This window comes from Corvus kubaryi, unplaced genomic scaffold (assembly GCF_017639235.1).
Source record: "Corvus kubaryi isolate FWS band 111438036 unplaced genomic scaffold, C.kubaryi_AGA036_p1.0 37312, whole genome shotgun sequence".
NCBI classification, from domain to species: Eukaryota; Metazoa; Chordata; class Aves; order Passeriformes; family Corvidae; genus Corvus; species Corvus kubaryi.
The window spans coordinates 5,240,712-5,257,636 of NW_024581098.1; positions in this window are offsets into that span (position 1 = coordinate 5,240,712).

Genomic DNA, 16,925 nt, shown 5'->3' on the forward strand with positions numbered 1-16,925 from the left:
AAGCATCTCCTCTCTCTCTTCCCTCAGGTTTTCAGCTCTTCACAGCAGTAAAAGGGTTAATCTCACCTCGGCCTTGCAGCTTTGCAGCTGGAATGTTGAATTTTTCTTATCGAAGTGGAGAGGGGGGAGAGCCGAGCCGCTCCGGCTGCCCACGGCAAGGCAGTGGGGGGGGGGGTTCCACGGCTGGAACAGGTCCATGGCTCCAGGATGGCCGTGGCCCGGCCCGGCCTGGCCCAAGCAGGGCCTGGCCGGGCCCACTGGGCCCTGCTCAGGCCCTGCAGCCACCTGTCCCAGCGCCGGAAACGAGAGAGAGCCTGGAGGGGGAGTTTGCCTATTCTTAAATGTGGATCACAGAGGTGATCACAACTTTAAGTGGCTTAGAGAATTGTCCATATTCAAACTGGCCAGCTGATAGGTTCTATCAGTTCCCAGAGGAAACTGTAAGCACCCCTTAGCAAGGACGTCCCTTCCGGGACTATGCTTGCTAACCTATGACATCATGTTTTTTCATTAATACTATAACTTAGAGAAAATATTAAGCAAAACTAGTGCAATCCTAACAGTAATAGCATCACTCAAACTCGTTGCCAAAGATGGCATTCACCAAAGAGAGCGCTCAAAAAAGGTTTTTAGGACTGACTTTATTATACCACTCATGATACAAGTTTTTGTCTCTGTAGTATTAAGGGTACAGCACTATTTCACATTTCCTTCCTATAGTTCCCCTCACATGAAAATTCTGAGTTATTTTTGGAGGACTGGATTCAAAATACACCCATTCTAATTACACCATCTCACCAAAAAATATTACCACACAAAATTGCCTGGGAACTGAAAAGTGTAGTTTGGACAGTGTTTCCTGTTGTTAGACACTTGCTAATCATGTCTTGCTGGTTTGTGGGCAATAGAGTTCCTACTGCTAACAACCATGAGCAGCTCAGCTGAAATCCATTTGACAGCAAAGGCCACCAAAGGAGCAATTTCAGAACAATGACAGCAGACAAAAAAGAGACTACAAAAAAAGAAGAGCATTTTCATTAAGTAACTATCAACTGAAAGACAAATCCAAGAGAAACAAATAGCTTAGGTGACTAGACAAAATTTTTTAACAACTGTATATAACATAATGTATTTTATAAAATGCTAGCAACCAGGGAACCAGCATGTTTATACACCACAAAGACCCAGAAGTCTCAGAACTAAGCCAAATCTCTTCTTATTTTCCTTTAGTTTGATAATCTGGCTTTTAGTTTTCTGTTCTATCTTTAGTTTCTGATTAGGTTTCAACCTGGTGTCTTTACCATTCCACACTAGTAGTTGAAGTGATGCAATTCTGCTAATTAGCTGTAATGATGGGCTGCCTCTTGTGGTGTCAGCATGGTCTCTGCTGATGTCTCAGCTGTATTCTGGGATGTAACCTCTATTGATACAAAGCTGTTTGCTCTCCATGCAGATAATGAATCTGGAAATGTGCTCTTATATGCTGCCTGACCTGCCTACCAGACTGCATGGGATCCTGCCTGCCAAAGCTCATCTTTGGCATCTCTGTGTTAGCACATCAGTTCTGGCCCAAAGTCCTGTAGAGACTAAACAAGATGACTTCACAGAGACTAAAAAGGTAGAGATTATTCCTGTTCATGTTCAGAATTGGTCTTTAAAAGACAGAGTTTCCATATCCAAACTCAATTGTCCAGAAGAAGTGGTGTTACTAAATGGTGCAAGAGCTGAAGAGCTCTGGTCCCCAAACACTAGGGATTCATGACTTCTCAGTGAAAATGCTAGGCAAAAGCTAAAAACTAATGACTGACCTGGACAAATCTTGGTGATTCATGTGATGTATTTTGTTTATGATAATACCCTCCGAAGACATGAATCTCCTTATGCCTTGCCCAAGAGCCCTGAAACACAGATGTTAACAGCACTGAGTGGCACAAAAATCATGTTAATCTGGGGAATATATGAGAGGAACTAAAGGAGACTTTCAAGCCAACAGATGTGGAAAAGAAGAAAAAAAATCCAGTTTAATGGCATTATTGCTTTACAGGGATTAGAGGCCAACCTGGCTGCAGTCTCAGAGTTCACATTCACATCATAGCTCGTCTGGGCCCTATAAGGGAGCATAAAGTTAGTTTTGGTACAAGTAATTCTTGTATTCCCCATAGTATCTATTTTATTAAGTTTGAACCATCTGTTTTGTACCCAAGGAGACTAGACCTTATGGAAAGCTACATATGATGACTACTAAAGAGGAAACACTCAGCTGTACTCTTTACCAAAAAGGATGCTTTGGAATTTTTTTTGTCCTCTGCCAGTCATACAACACAGGTCACATTCAAGACTAGCAGAAAAATGATCAGGAAAGGTTTGTTCCAGTGACTAATGAGATTCAGGATAAGAATTATCATCCAACATTAATATTAATTTCCGTGTTACTTGCTAAAATTTCAGAATAGAACTCTAATTAGCATTTCTACATTTTTAATGTTTCTTTTAATGGGGAGAAGAAGATGAAGATAAAACCAATCTGAAAAATTTGCCTTAATCACTTCGGAAGCAATGGACCATTCTGTGATGATGGCAGGACTGCACATGCTTTTAAGTGATCTTCAACAATCTCATCATAGCCCCAGGCATTGCTCTGCTGGGCTTGTTGAACAACCAGCCGTGGGAAAGCAGTGATCTCACAGAGGCCTCCATTTTTCTGCTGGATATCAAATATTTGGACAGTGTCTTAATTCTAGAAATGACAATGGAGTCACCTTTAATCTCGGACTTTTACTCAGAAATAGTTAATTTATGCAGCTTATTGAAACATGGCTAAAATTGGTGTTGGCCTTTGAAAAACATGACTTTGTCATAGTGAAAATAAGCCCCTTATTCTATAAATTGCTATTATGAGCAAGCTATAAATAAGGAACAATATGAAAATTGTGCTATTTTGGGATGTGCTAATTTACAGTGACTGAAGTTCAAGCCATTAAAAATTATGCCTAAATACATATGGAATTTCAAGTTCCATAGGAACATCAACATTTCACATCACAGAAATAAGCATGCTAACAGAGGTATCTGTTAAACTATAATTTTAGAACAAAAGGAATTTTAGCAAATTTTAGCAAAAGGAATGAATGAGCCTCTACAAACTAGAGCTAAATCTTAATGGAGGTGTGTTTATGTTAGTATGAAAGGTGTTCATCTTTTCTGGGCACAGTTTATTCCTGGAAGAAGAGCTGACTACTCATATCAGAATACTTTCATACTAAAAGTACCATCCCTTAACTAGAATTGTTTGTGGCTTTACAAGTTGGCCAAAAAATTCTGTCTACAGTAGGAAAGAAATGCCATTTATATCCTGATAAGATGACTCTGCTGTCCTTTCCTAAACTGAATGCAAAATTTTCTATTTATGGAGTTAATAAACCCCAATGCTGTGGGGTTTTTTACCTCTAGAAATCATGAAACCAAAATCTGGACATTAAAGCATTGCGAGGGAAGCAAACAGTTAAAGATACTCCCAAAAATCTTATGAAATAAGCAGTGCACTGAATTATCTATTTTTTAAAATACAATGCTCAGTAGTGAAAAGTTGATGAAATTCTGTTTAGGAATAAAGACATATAAATTTAAAGAAAATTCCAAGCTCTTTATACAGCACATCCACAAGGAAATATGAAGGTGACATTGTTTACCTCCATCCATCAGTAAGAAAGAAGGCAGTTTCACAGAAGCATAAAACACAATAAGCACTGTAAATCTCCATGTTAGATTTCACACATATATTAAGTGCTGATTAGTGGTTCAAAATTATTTTGAGTCTATGACTACAAACTTTTTACTTAATATCTTTGAAACTCAAGTGAGCATATCTGTAATTCTTATGTTAAAATATGGTCTGAAATTAATATTTCAAACTCCTAGTATTAATATCTGAGCTTTTAAACCTTTTGAATATTCCTAGGACATGGATTATAAGGAAAGTGAGCTTAAAGTTAACAGTGAAAAGATTCAGCATGTTAAGTGACTGTTAAGTGCCTTCACTGCAGTTCACTGAATCTCCTGATTAAATAAAGAAATGTTGCCCCAGATGAAATGCACTGTAGAAAGGCAGTGTCAGAATGAGGGAGGTATGAGTGGCAGTAGCCAGATCTGAATTTAGAAGCAATAAATTCTCATTTCTCTGCAGGCAGAGAAAGCTCAATGAGGCAGTAGCTTTTACTCATGTTTCCAACAGCAAACATAAGCCCAGTTTTGCTAGCCTTGTTAATCAGTGATAAGCACAGACCTTCAGACGAGGAACTTGCTATTTTATCTTGCAGATTTCACTGTGTGATGTTGCTCTGGCTCCCATCTCCCCTCTGTTTAGACACCAAGTAAAGAAGCCACAGTTCCAGTGGCAGCAGTGCTGCAATCTTGACCTACCTCAGATGCTGAGGCTCAACCACCCTTCTCATCTCCATCTAACCCTAAATGCAGCAGTCATATCTTGAGAAGGACAGACATGTTTGTGACCCCTTACAGAAACACCAGTCTAGGTCAAAAGAACTATTCAAGTCCTGAGATTGCTCCACAGAGGAAGACAAGGGTCTCATAAGCACTCTGTAACAATCAGAATGGCCAGTTTGCCAATGAGCCACTATGCCTACCTGGTTATCTCTTCCTTAGAAATCTGACAAGTCTCATATTGCCACAGGGATTTCCCCAATGAAACCACCACATTCATCTTTCCATCAGGGCACAAGTTTGGCACACAAGAGTGCCCTCCCTAGGAACACAGTTTACAAAAATTATACTTTGAAAGTAGCAGTGCTGGTTCATCTTTCTAAATAACAGTAAATACACATTTCATGTTTAATATTACGTACAATATTTCTTCTGTTCATGTACCTCTGGGATAATAGAAAGAGTATAGAAAGATCCCTTCAGTAAAAAATAGTGAGGGCATAAAATTTCTGTGGGATGAGTGACATGACTTTGAATACAGTTGAGCATAGACCACTGATAATCAGATGTCCCATAATGAATATTGAGTATCATACTGACAATTCTGCTCTACAATGGTACGTAGATCTGGATTTTTTCAACTTTTTAACTTTTTTTTTTAATACTTATTTCTCCATGATACCTGCTGGACTGCCATCTGCAGATTTTCTTCTGGGAAAGAGCACAAGAACTGATCATAATTGCTTTCTTCAATAGCTGTTTATTCCTGCTTTCACTGATTACACCTACTTTGCAGTGTCTCACCCAAAATAAGAGAAGCATTTTTCTAGTATCACTTTTTCTGACATTTTGCTATCCTTCAAAAGGATTTTTGACACTTCTGGGAATTACAACCAGTGCAAAGAGAAGCAGTTACAGACCATGAGGGATGAAGATATATTTCAGATCTGTCAGAACTTTCAATTTTTGCAGTTTGGAAATGAATCATCTGTACTTGAAAAAAAGAAATAAAATTGCTGAGATAAGCATAAATCTCATACTCCATAAACAACAAAATCATTGCAGAAAAGTGTCAGGAGAGTAAGAGTACAAGAGTAAAGTCTGGTTTGTGAATACTCATGTTTTGCTACACTTTCACCAAAGCATGAAAATCAAATGAAATTAAGTTAATTTCATTCCATTATGTCAGGTTTATAGCCCAAATCTCAAAAAAGTGAATCCAGAATCCATTTCTGCTTTCCCATTTTTGCATAAGGCTATCTACATGTACATGCATTAGGGAGTTTCATTGCATATGCATTTTGGAATACCTCAGGTATGTCATTTCACACTAGTTTTGACTTGAATTTTTAACTCTGAAAGCCAGTGCTCGATCTTCAGGGTGTGACAGCATGTCTGTGTGACATACATACATCAAGACTTTTGCTGCTGTAAATGTTCTGCATTACCTGGAGAAGTGTTCATTAGCACTAGACGTGTACATTACTATTCGAAGCAATTACAATATTTTGCTATAAACTGTGAATCTGTAGTTATATATGCTGATGTATCTAGAGAAAATATGACATATCGAGATATGAGGATGCTTGAAATACTGATAGAATAAGCTCCACAGTTGGTCTCACAGACTTGTAGAATAGATAAAAATATGGGAAAAGTCTCTTAGTGATGACTAAGGAAATTTAAGTGTATCCTTTTCTGCCTGTATATTACTAAGTTGACTACACCCTTTTTGTCTATATGTTCGCAACTGTGTCACTGCACTGCCAAAATCACTGTACCATGATTTCTTCCCTGTCTTACATTCATTAGCAAGGATTTACTTGATTTTCGTCACCACAAATTGCTGTTCACTTTTCCTGCTTCTGATCTTTCCCCCTCCTCCTTATTCCCCCCATTCACTTGCTCTTTTCTTGGGTCTCTCTGATCTTCTGCCTTTTGAGCTTCCCACATTGCTATTTTTTCCATGTCTCTTCCCATGTTTAGAAATATTTATCATGCCTTGTTCATAAAAGTCTTGTCTCCTTCTTCTAAAAACCAATTCCTTTTATCAGGACTACAATATTTATTTATATACTGGAGCCATTTTTAGAATTGGACGATAAAATTTATTAATTTATACAAATTAGATGTGTAACAAATGTATTTTACTTATTTTGCTGGAGAATTAAGTGTCATAAGTCTCTAATGTATCCAAAACCAAAGGTTCACGCACAACAATTTCATAGAAAGACGATGATTTATCTCAGTTCTTCTTCCCAGCACACAGCGGAGGAAAATGGAGATATACTTTAAATAGACATGAAAGGGTGCAGAGAGATACAAGTCTGTTGCAGTGCTAGGTTTAGTTTAGCAAGCTGCAGCTTTCCCAGAGAGCTCAGCAGAGCTACTCAGGGCAGAGCAACCATTTTGTCCTCCCATAGTCCATTTCAGACGGCTCTGCACTCTTGCTCCGGCGGCTGTCAGCTCTACAGCACAGTGACGGCGAAGGAGGCGAGAAGGGACCCTCCATGAGGGCTTCCGAGGGCCTTTAATGGTTACACCTTGTCCCAGCGATCCCCAGAGGCAGAGGGACTCGTGGTTGGGCAGCAGGGGGGTTTTGTCAGATCACAGGGGCGGTACATGGGCGGAGTTGGGGTACAGGAACCAATAGGGAGAACCCGAGGGGGTGGCCAGAACTAGGGGCAAGGGAAGCGAGGGGAACAATATGGGATAAGAAAAGCAGTGGGTATATAGAGCACCACACAAGTCTCTGATTCACTTGGAATAAAGTTGATTGTCAGCTTCATTCTGCAGCATTACTTTAAAGCCCATCAAGATGACTTTACACTTAGAATTGCAGCAAAATATTTATCCTTTCATAGATGTTTACATAGATACTTACCGTATCTGTTTCTCTTAAGGCACCAAAGGATAAAATTCATATATAAAGAGGAAGCATCAGAATAAGTAATCTAAATCTGGATGTGCAAGGATTGAAAAAAAAATCAGTTAAGCAAACAGACTGATATCTGAACAGTGATTCTGCCAGTGTAAGCATTACATTGTAAGATTATTTCAGTATGACTGTGTGAGAGCCCTACAAAAGCAAAACAGCATTGAGAAGGAGAACAGGCTGGAAAAGTATAGGAAAAACCTGAAAAAGAAAGCCTGAAAAAATCAGGAAGATATAAGCAATATGACAGTGTGAAAAAATGCCAGGAAGAACTAATTCTTGGAAGACAAGTTTTTAAATGATCCTTGGAACCAAGCTGCTTTGACTTTCAATTTAAAAACTCTATGGGTATTTAATCCATATGAATGTATGTTGGTAAGAAACACAGAAAAAATATCACGTCTTCAAGGAATTGCTTTGTATTCATAAAGGGAGATTAACTAAAAGCTAGAGAGTTTCACCAGTTTTTACTGCAAGCAGATTTTACTTTTGAAAAAGACAAAGTTTCTTTAAGTGACTGTCCAGATCCCTTTATCTATCACCTGATTTTTTTATTTTTCGATATTTTACTATCATCCATATTCCTAATTTGCCAATACAGATAGCAATTATAGTGGTGGTCTGCAGAATTGATGTTTGATGTCAACACTATATCTAAGCTTCTGAAAAATGTCTATAAGACATAAACTTTCCTACTTACATGTACAGCTGAAACTCCGAACCAGTTGCTACCATTTTGCTCCATGCTTATTACAGCTGCCTTTTTTTCTCATCTTAAGTATATATGATTCTATCAATATATCTGACTCTGCAGAACACTTCTGCAGGATCATACTGCTGGTATGTTGAGATTACAGCCAATGAATTTGAATAATATTAAAATCTCTGGGGCCTGTATTCTGGTTTTGCATGTTTTGTGCAAAACAGTAAAAGCTGTAATATTTTTCTCTTTTTCTTTAGTCCTTGTCCACCACGATGATTTGAGTGCAAAAATACTGCAAAGGATGAGAAATGAAAAAAGAAGGTATAGTGTCATGAATGTTATACATAGTCTAACTTTTTCATTGAAATTAGAAACCATGTTTATGTGAAACATGAAGGAAACAATAGACTAGAAGAAAAAACCCAGACAAATTAAATGTTTTAACTCAGATATTCCAAAGACCACCTAATTTTAGATTGCAAAAATAATATCCATGCCTTTTTTGGTGCTGCTACAGCAACCTTATCCTACAAGAAAAGTAAATCAGAAATGTAAGACTATAATATTTTTATTTAGATTTTTCTGTGTCAAGTTTCAGTCCAGGAGGGGAATAAAAATGCCTTAGAAAAGTGTGGAAGCCAAAAACCATGTGAAAATATTTACATATCTTGTCTTGTTTAGAAAGCGACAACTGTACAGTTAGTATTTCCAATGGAGTGTCCTAAACAGTGTTCCAAAGCCATATGGAATTTGCAGCCTAGCCATTATTTCTATTACTTCAAAGAGAACAATATTTGACACTTTAGAATTTTATTATTAAATTGATCAGAAGACCAATGTACCTCCTGACTGACAAGGACAATACTTGTGGAATAAAATACCTTAACAAAATGAATTTTCCTAATACACTGTTCAAAGTACTATTTCAGCTTTTCTTTAATTTTCAGCACTTCAATCATCTCTATGTGAATAGCTGAGTTAGAATTCATCTCAGTTTACTGCATTCATATAAAATCTAAGAAATGTGAGACACCCAACCATGTCCATTATGCTATAATTGACAAGATGACAGATGTATCTCTAGAGAGCAATTAATTATATCCACCTTAAAACTGGACTAATTATTCCCAGACAACTTTATTTCTTTATATTGACTACTGAGAGATTCTAAGATGGTTTACATGGTTAGAATTAGAAGAAATGGTAAAATCCATTGTTTAAATACAAAGCATCTCTGGGCAACATGTTGCAGAGCTTAGTCACCCTCACAGCAAGCATTAACTGATTTTCTGATGGAACATTCAGTTCTTCAGTTTTTGTCCATTTCCTCCTGTCCTGTTGCTGAACACCACTGAAAAAAGTCTGGCTGCATCTTCTTTGCACTCTCCCTTCTGGTATTGATATACATGAATAAGGTTTCTCCTGAGCCTTCTCTTCTCTAGGCTTAATAGTCCCAGTACTCTCAGCCATTCCTCATAGGTGAGATGGCCCATAATCAATTTAGAGGAGGACCTTCATTGGCCCCTCTTGATGTCTGTCTCGTACTGAGGAGCTCAGAAATGGACACAGAACTTCAGATGTGGCCTCAGCAGCACTAAGAGAGGGGAAGGATGATGTCCCTCAACCTGCTGGCTATACTTTGTGTAATGTAGCCCAGGATACTATTCACTTTCTTTGCCAAAAAGGCACACCGCCAGCTCATCTTCAAACTGGTGTTCACCAGGACCTTTTCTGAAAGCTGTTTTCTGGCTTCATTGCTGCCAGACACATGTATTGTTGCATGAGGTTGTCCTTCCCCAGGTGCAGGACTTTACTCTTCCCCTTGTGGAACTTCATGAGGGATGGACAAATATTTGGGCCTGAGGTGGCTCTAACAAATTCTAAGGAGCAGGACTTGATGTTCTTGACCCAGCTATCTGTAGTATTTGTTGCAGATGACCCCTGATTAAGGGGAGTCAAGCACTCTTTTAGCCAGTGCTGAGGCCTTTGTGAGAGCCGGGATTAGAGCAGAGCTTTCTGGGCTGTGCTATGGTCTCTGGACTGTGCTTTGGGAGCTTCTGGGCCTTCTTGGTAAGAGGCCCAGGATATCAGAGAATGTCTGGGAACAATCTGAGAAAACAATAAACAGAAGTGTTCAGTGTTTTTGTCCCTCATTTCTTTAGGTTTGTGTTAGTTGTAATGGAAAATATAGGAATAATGCCCCAGCTATTCTGTCATCATATTTCTTTCGTTTTTCAAATTTCCTTTAGTTAAGACTTTTCGTGACTCTAAAATAGTTCCATCTCTCTGTGCTATTGCTGGTCTGCCACGCTGATGTATACAAGTCATCAGACCTCTCTGGGACTTTTGAGAATCACTGTTTTAAACTTCCCTAAATCACCATTTCAAACTTCCCCAGCACAATAATTTCACCCTTATTCTTGTCCCTGAAAAATTCTCCTTCATTCCATGTCCATTGGACAACATACTCAGACATTAGCTGGGTTGAAACACTCATTCCTATGGTGTACACACAGAACATTAACTACAGCCTGCAATGGCCATGTTCAGTTCTACATTAGTATTTAATATGTGAACACAGAGTATTTTGCTGATCCTCTAAAGAGATAGTAATTTTTTCAGCCAATATTCCTATTTAGTGGAAGTAAACCACAGAAAGCCATTTCCTTTCTTTAACTGATAAAGACTTAGTTAATATAGAAAAAGAGCAATGGCCATTTTACATCAATGATATAGCTTAATTTTGAAGGTTTTGTTATGACTCAGATTTCCCATTTTCATAGTGCAACAGATTTTAGAAAAAATACAATTTTTGTTTTAAAACAATGATAGTTCCTCAGACCTACCAGTCATTCACTGTGTTGAATTACAATAATTTTATGAGTATTGGATTCATTTTGAAGATGGGTAAACTGAAATATGAAGAAGTGGTATTTTCAATCAGAAGTAATACAGTAATCGGATCAAGAAATGTCTTAAAAGTTCTCTTCTATGTAGACACAGACGTAGCTCTTCGTACGACTGATCTAGTTGTCATAGAATCCTAAAGTCATAGAATAAGCTGAGTTGGAAGGGACCCAGAAGGATCATCAAATCCATCTCTTGGCCTTTAGCAGGACACCCCAAGAATCACATCATATGCCCAAGAGCATTGTCCAAATGCTTCTTGAACTCTCTCAGGCTTAGTGCTGTGACCACTTCCCTGGGGAGACTGTTTCAGTGCTCAACCACTCTCTGGGTGAGAAAAACTTCCTGATATCCAACCTAAACCTCCCCTGATTCAGCTTCATGCTCTTTCCCTGAGTCCTGTCACTGGTTATGAGTGAAAAAATTGGTACCTACCCCTCCACTTCTCCTAATGAGGAAGTTGTAATTACAATGAGGTTCCCCCTCAGTCTCGTCTTCTCCAGGCTGAACAGACCAAGTGATCTCAGCCATTCCTCTTAAGGCTTGCCCTCCAGATTCTTCGCCATCCTCTTGGCCGTCCTGACCAAGGTGGGAATCTACATTTCTAGATCCCACTAGAACTACAGCTGTCCTAGTAAACTAAATGTGCTAAGGACCACTCTCTGGCACTTGCGAGGAACCAGCACTGGAGACTCATATCTTTAAGGTTGACTTTTCTTATTCTCCAGATTAGAATCTTATATTCAGTCTGACCTTGGAACAGTGTCTGGCTTGTGATAAATCCCAAAGCAGATGAGTTTAGAAGACTGCTAGCTGGTGCAGAACAAAACCATGCCAAAGACCATCCAATCAACCATATTGGATCAAATTAATCAAATTAAACATTTAGATGCATTGCAATGCACTATTTAATTTTTTAAAACGGATACATCATCTTAGATACTCAAAGAGAGCTGAAATTTTATTACACTATTGCCACTTCAAGTTTTTGCCAATTATGTGTATAGTGAATTAAATAATGTCATTTGAATTTGCAAAATGCAAACTTTTTTCAGACATCGATTTACCAGACTAACCTGCAATAGCACCCTGAGGAACTCTATGTAAGGTGCCAAAATTTCCCACACTTCTTAGTAAGAAATGAGCTAAAGCAGTTTAACATGAAGATTTAATGATTTTTGTTCCTGAAAACTATTTAAATCTCGAAGCATCAGGGAATACCAGTGAGTGATTAATGAAGCCATTGATTTGGAAGGTAAGATATTCAGATTTCATTCAGTCAAACAAGATATGCAAACAAAAGAACCTCTAGAAGATGGAACTTGCAAGGGATTGAATGGAAACTTTGCTACGATTTGTCTCAACTGAACAGATTTTTTCACAAGATGTTCTCAAAAGACATAAAAGACCATTGAAGAGTATATTGATCATTCAGTGAACAAATGGAAACCATGGGTAACTTCCTTCCAATTTTCTTATTTTGATGGTACTAATTCAGTGTTTATAAACTGCACCACACTGAGAACCACAGAAAAATTTGTTATGATCTACATTTAAGTCGAGAAATGGTTTTAAATAGCTAGAAAATGGAAATAGTTTTCCAGCTCCAGTCTGGCATGCATTTCAATAAATGATATGAGAAAGATCGTCTGCATAATCTACAAAATTTTTTAATTTATAAAACATTACATTTTGTAACAGTTCAGTTTGCTACCTCAATTCAGTTTTCTCTCTGTCACACACACACACACAAACTTCCAAGACTAAAGGTGTAAGTTAATGTTTTCAAATGATCTTGGTACAATTACTCACACTGTGCTGAAGATACCTTTCAAAAAATAAATTAAATTATTTCAGTGTATGAAAGAAAAAACTATGAAAATGCTTACAGTGATTTAGATTACTTACAAAACATCCTGACTTGTGTTCTGTTTAAAGATAAAATAACTATTTTTTCTTGCTTTTATATATTATATTAATAGATTTTGAGTACAAACCCATAATAAATATAAATTGAGAGAGAAGCACCAGACAGCTCTTCTTTCCATCTTTTTTAGTCTGATATTTTAGGCAAATAAAACAAATACCATTTAAGGTTTTTCAATGAGAAAAAATTTAAAATTATAAAAACTTTAATGTTTAACATAAACATACAATATTGACTCTTACCATGGATCTGAATCGTACGAATCAGAATTTCAACCTTCTGAATAACATTTTAAAGTGTGAAGAATGAATATGTCATACTTTTTGATATTTTCCTTAGCAGTAACTAAGCTCAAATAACATGTGCTAAGCCACTCAGATTTGCAAATCATAGGAAAATAAGGATTTTTTCATAGGAATCCATTAAAGTCTTATATTTCAAGTATTGAATCATATATTCATTTACTTTGGAGAAGACCCTTAATGTCTACAAGTCCAATCATTGACCCAGCACTTCCAAGCCCATCACTAAACTGTGTCCCTAAGTGCCTCATCTACCCATCTTTCAATTACCTCCAGGGATGGTGATTCCCTGGGCAGCCTGTTCCTATGCTTAACTCTGGTGGTGAAGAAATTTTTCTTAATATTCAATCTAAACCTCACCTGGCAAAACTTGAGGTGCTATCACTTGTTACGTGGCAGAAGAGACTGACCCCCACCTGGCTATACCCTCCTTTCAGTTGATTGTAGAGAGCGATAAGGTCACCCCGAGCCTCCTTTTCTTCAGGCTGAACATCCGCAGCTCCCTCAACTGCTCCTCATAGGATTTGTGCTCCAGACCCTTCTGCTGGGGTTCTGCAACCCTTTCTTGCTCTTCTTTAGATGCACTCCATCCAGCACCTCAATGTCTTTCTTGTAATGAGGGGCCCAAAACTGAACACAGTACTCTAAGTGTGGCCTCACCAGTTCTGAGTACAAGAGGATGATCCCTTTCCTAATTCTGTGGGTTATATTATTTTTTATATTTTAATCATATCATATATTTTTAATTTGAAGGATCTAAACACCCAGTTTTCCCCTAGCATTTTGCAATATATTTAAATGCTTTTAATTGTATGCCATTTAGCCCTTTCCAGATATAAAATACAAAATGTGTCCTCTTCCCCAATCATATAAAAATCAATAAAACAGCAGTATTCAGTTGTTATAGCTTCCTGTTATCAGTGCAATGTTCAAGTGAACTGATAAGAAAAGTAATTCAACAGGACAAGAATAGCCAGGTACTAGTCTAATACTGTAAGTACATGATCCATTACAGCCATAGAAGTAAAATGCTTGTTGTGATAACTAAAACATATGGAAGTTGAGCTTAGGACCGAAATATATAGAAGTAATCAGTAATTCTGAGTTTCTCAACATTATGATTCACATGAAAACTTGTTAAACTAACCAATTAAATTTGAAAAATACTATTAGCATCTTCAAGATATTTGCTTTTTCAACCAACACAACCTGAACATTGTGTAGATTTCTTTCTACCCCTTGTTTAATTATGTTCTAGCTCTAGAATGGCATGCAGATGCCATGAATGTTCAATATTAATGTCATGTAGAGTAGTAAACTGTACTCAGTGTTGCTGACTTTTTAGTTTGAGACATCATGTTACTACTCTCTCTTTGGAGACAAACTAAGACCATGACTTCATATGGGACTGTCTTGAAAAATGAGTTACTAATCTTTATAGTTTGTATGAATAGAAGCCATTTGGAGTCCATTATGTTGCACTCAGGTTCACTTTCAGAGGGATATTTAATGGGAGACTACACAAATGAGATCAATACCCAGCAACATGCCTCCTCCCAAAGGATGCTACCTACTTATGGCTTGTGTTGCCCTCATTCCCATCCATGCTACAGTGCCCAAATGAAGTTCTGGGTTTGTTATTACTTAACTAGTAAGTAATGAAAAAAAAATCAATTTAGTGACAATTTAATTGTCGCATCAGTCAAATTCTTGTCTGTCAGACCCAAACTGGTTTTCTGCATTTATTCATTCACTTAAAAAAAGCTTTCTTCCATAAAATACCTGTGAAAAATAAGAGTAAAAATATTAAAAGGTCTCAAAACATTCAGGAATAATTATTGTCACTAGATACTGCATGCTATACATGTACACTTTCTAATAATATGTTTTATATATTATTTCGAAATAGTATATAAATAATATAATATTTCTAAACCTCATAAATATTTTGTACTTTCTGCTGCAAAGCACACTCTTCAAACACTGGTACATATTCAGCATGTGATTCAGATATAGATAATGTGATTGTGTTATTATCAATTAGGAATATAGACAGGAGGACAAAATTTCTTAGGGGTAAATTCTTCAACAATGATACAGGACATGGACATATGCAGAAATCATGTTAAATAAAAATAATATGTATAGAATCTGGGGTAATGGTGGGGAGGTCTACTTGGATAATATAGTGTACTCTGTGGTCTTTTTTTTTTTTTTTAAATTTAAAAGCATTCTAATGTTCCCAGGCAGAAAACAAGATTTATTTCGTTCTTAAGGAGATCTTAGATATGAGCTATTTTTGTTTTAGAGATGACACAGTTTTGTAAGGTTTGCATTCCTATTTTAGATTCAGTTTTCTGAGAGGCACATTAAAATACTAACCATCAATTGCATATTTGACGCTGATGGCTCTATGATGACTATCAATCTGTTTGCATCAAATTAACCTGGCTCATAGCGGCCACTGCATCTGTCACAGTGAAATGAAACAGGGAGGGTTTTCTTTGCAAGAAGGGGCAGGATTTTTTAGTGTGCATAGTGGATTATTTTTGTGTGTGCATGTTTTCATGTTTTTCCATTTTTAAAATAATTTAATGCTGGCCCTTATTACTACATAATTTGATGTTTTGTGTAATGCACTTACATACTTATTTGCTGCAAAAGCAACTGTTAGAAAATTACCATGTTTAAATGCCATTAACCTTGCAGACCATGTTTACTTTAATCTCATTGCTAGAAATTGTTTTTATCATTGTCTCTTCAAGTTTGTTTTCCCCTGCTCCAACGTACTTTATCATAAGCAAAATTAGTGTGCTTTAACAAGATCTATACTTGAAATAGTCACATTTCTGTTGTGCATGAACTGACAATATAAAAGGAGGATATAATCTGTAGAAAAACTCTGTAGAGATCAAACTGTTTTCAGTTATACAAAGGCTAGGGTGGTGTTTGAAAAACCCATACAAAATTATTAAGCCTTTTGAAAACTGTTCTGTAAGAAAATAGCTATTCTAACTTGACTGGAATCAAGCACAACAATAAAATAGAAATGTTTTTCTACTTGGATAAATAATCACATAATAAAATATATTAGTCATATGAAGAGTGGCTGAGGGAGCTGGGGGTGTTTAGCCTCAAGAAAAGGGGTCTCAGAGGAGACCTTATCACTCTGTCCAACTACCCCAAAGGAGGCTGTAGCCAGATGGGGGTTGGCCTCTGTCATAGGTTAGCAAGCATAGTCCCGGAAGGGACGTCCTTGCTAAGGGGTGCTTACAGTTTCCTCTGGGAACTGATAGAACCTATCAGCTGGCCAGTTTGAATATGGACAATTCTCTAAGCCACTTAAAGTTGTGATCACCTCTGTGATCCACATTTAAGAATAGGCAAACTCCCCCTCCAGGCTCTCTCTCGTTTCCGGCGCTGGCACAGGTGGCTGCAGGGCCCGAGCAGGGCCCAGTGGGCCCGGCCAGGCCCTGCTTGGGCCAGGCTGGGCCAGGCCACGGCCATCCTGGAGCCATGGACCTGTTCCAGCCATGGAACCCCCCCCACTGCCTTGCCGTGGGCAGCCGGAGCGGCTCCGCTCTCCCCCCTCTCCACTTTGATAAGAAACATTCAACATTCCAGCTGCAAAGCTGCAAGGCCGAGGTGAGATTAACCCTTTTATTGCTGTGAAGAGCTGAAAACCTGAGGGAAGAGAGAGAGGAGATGCTT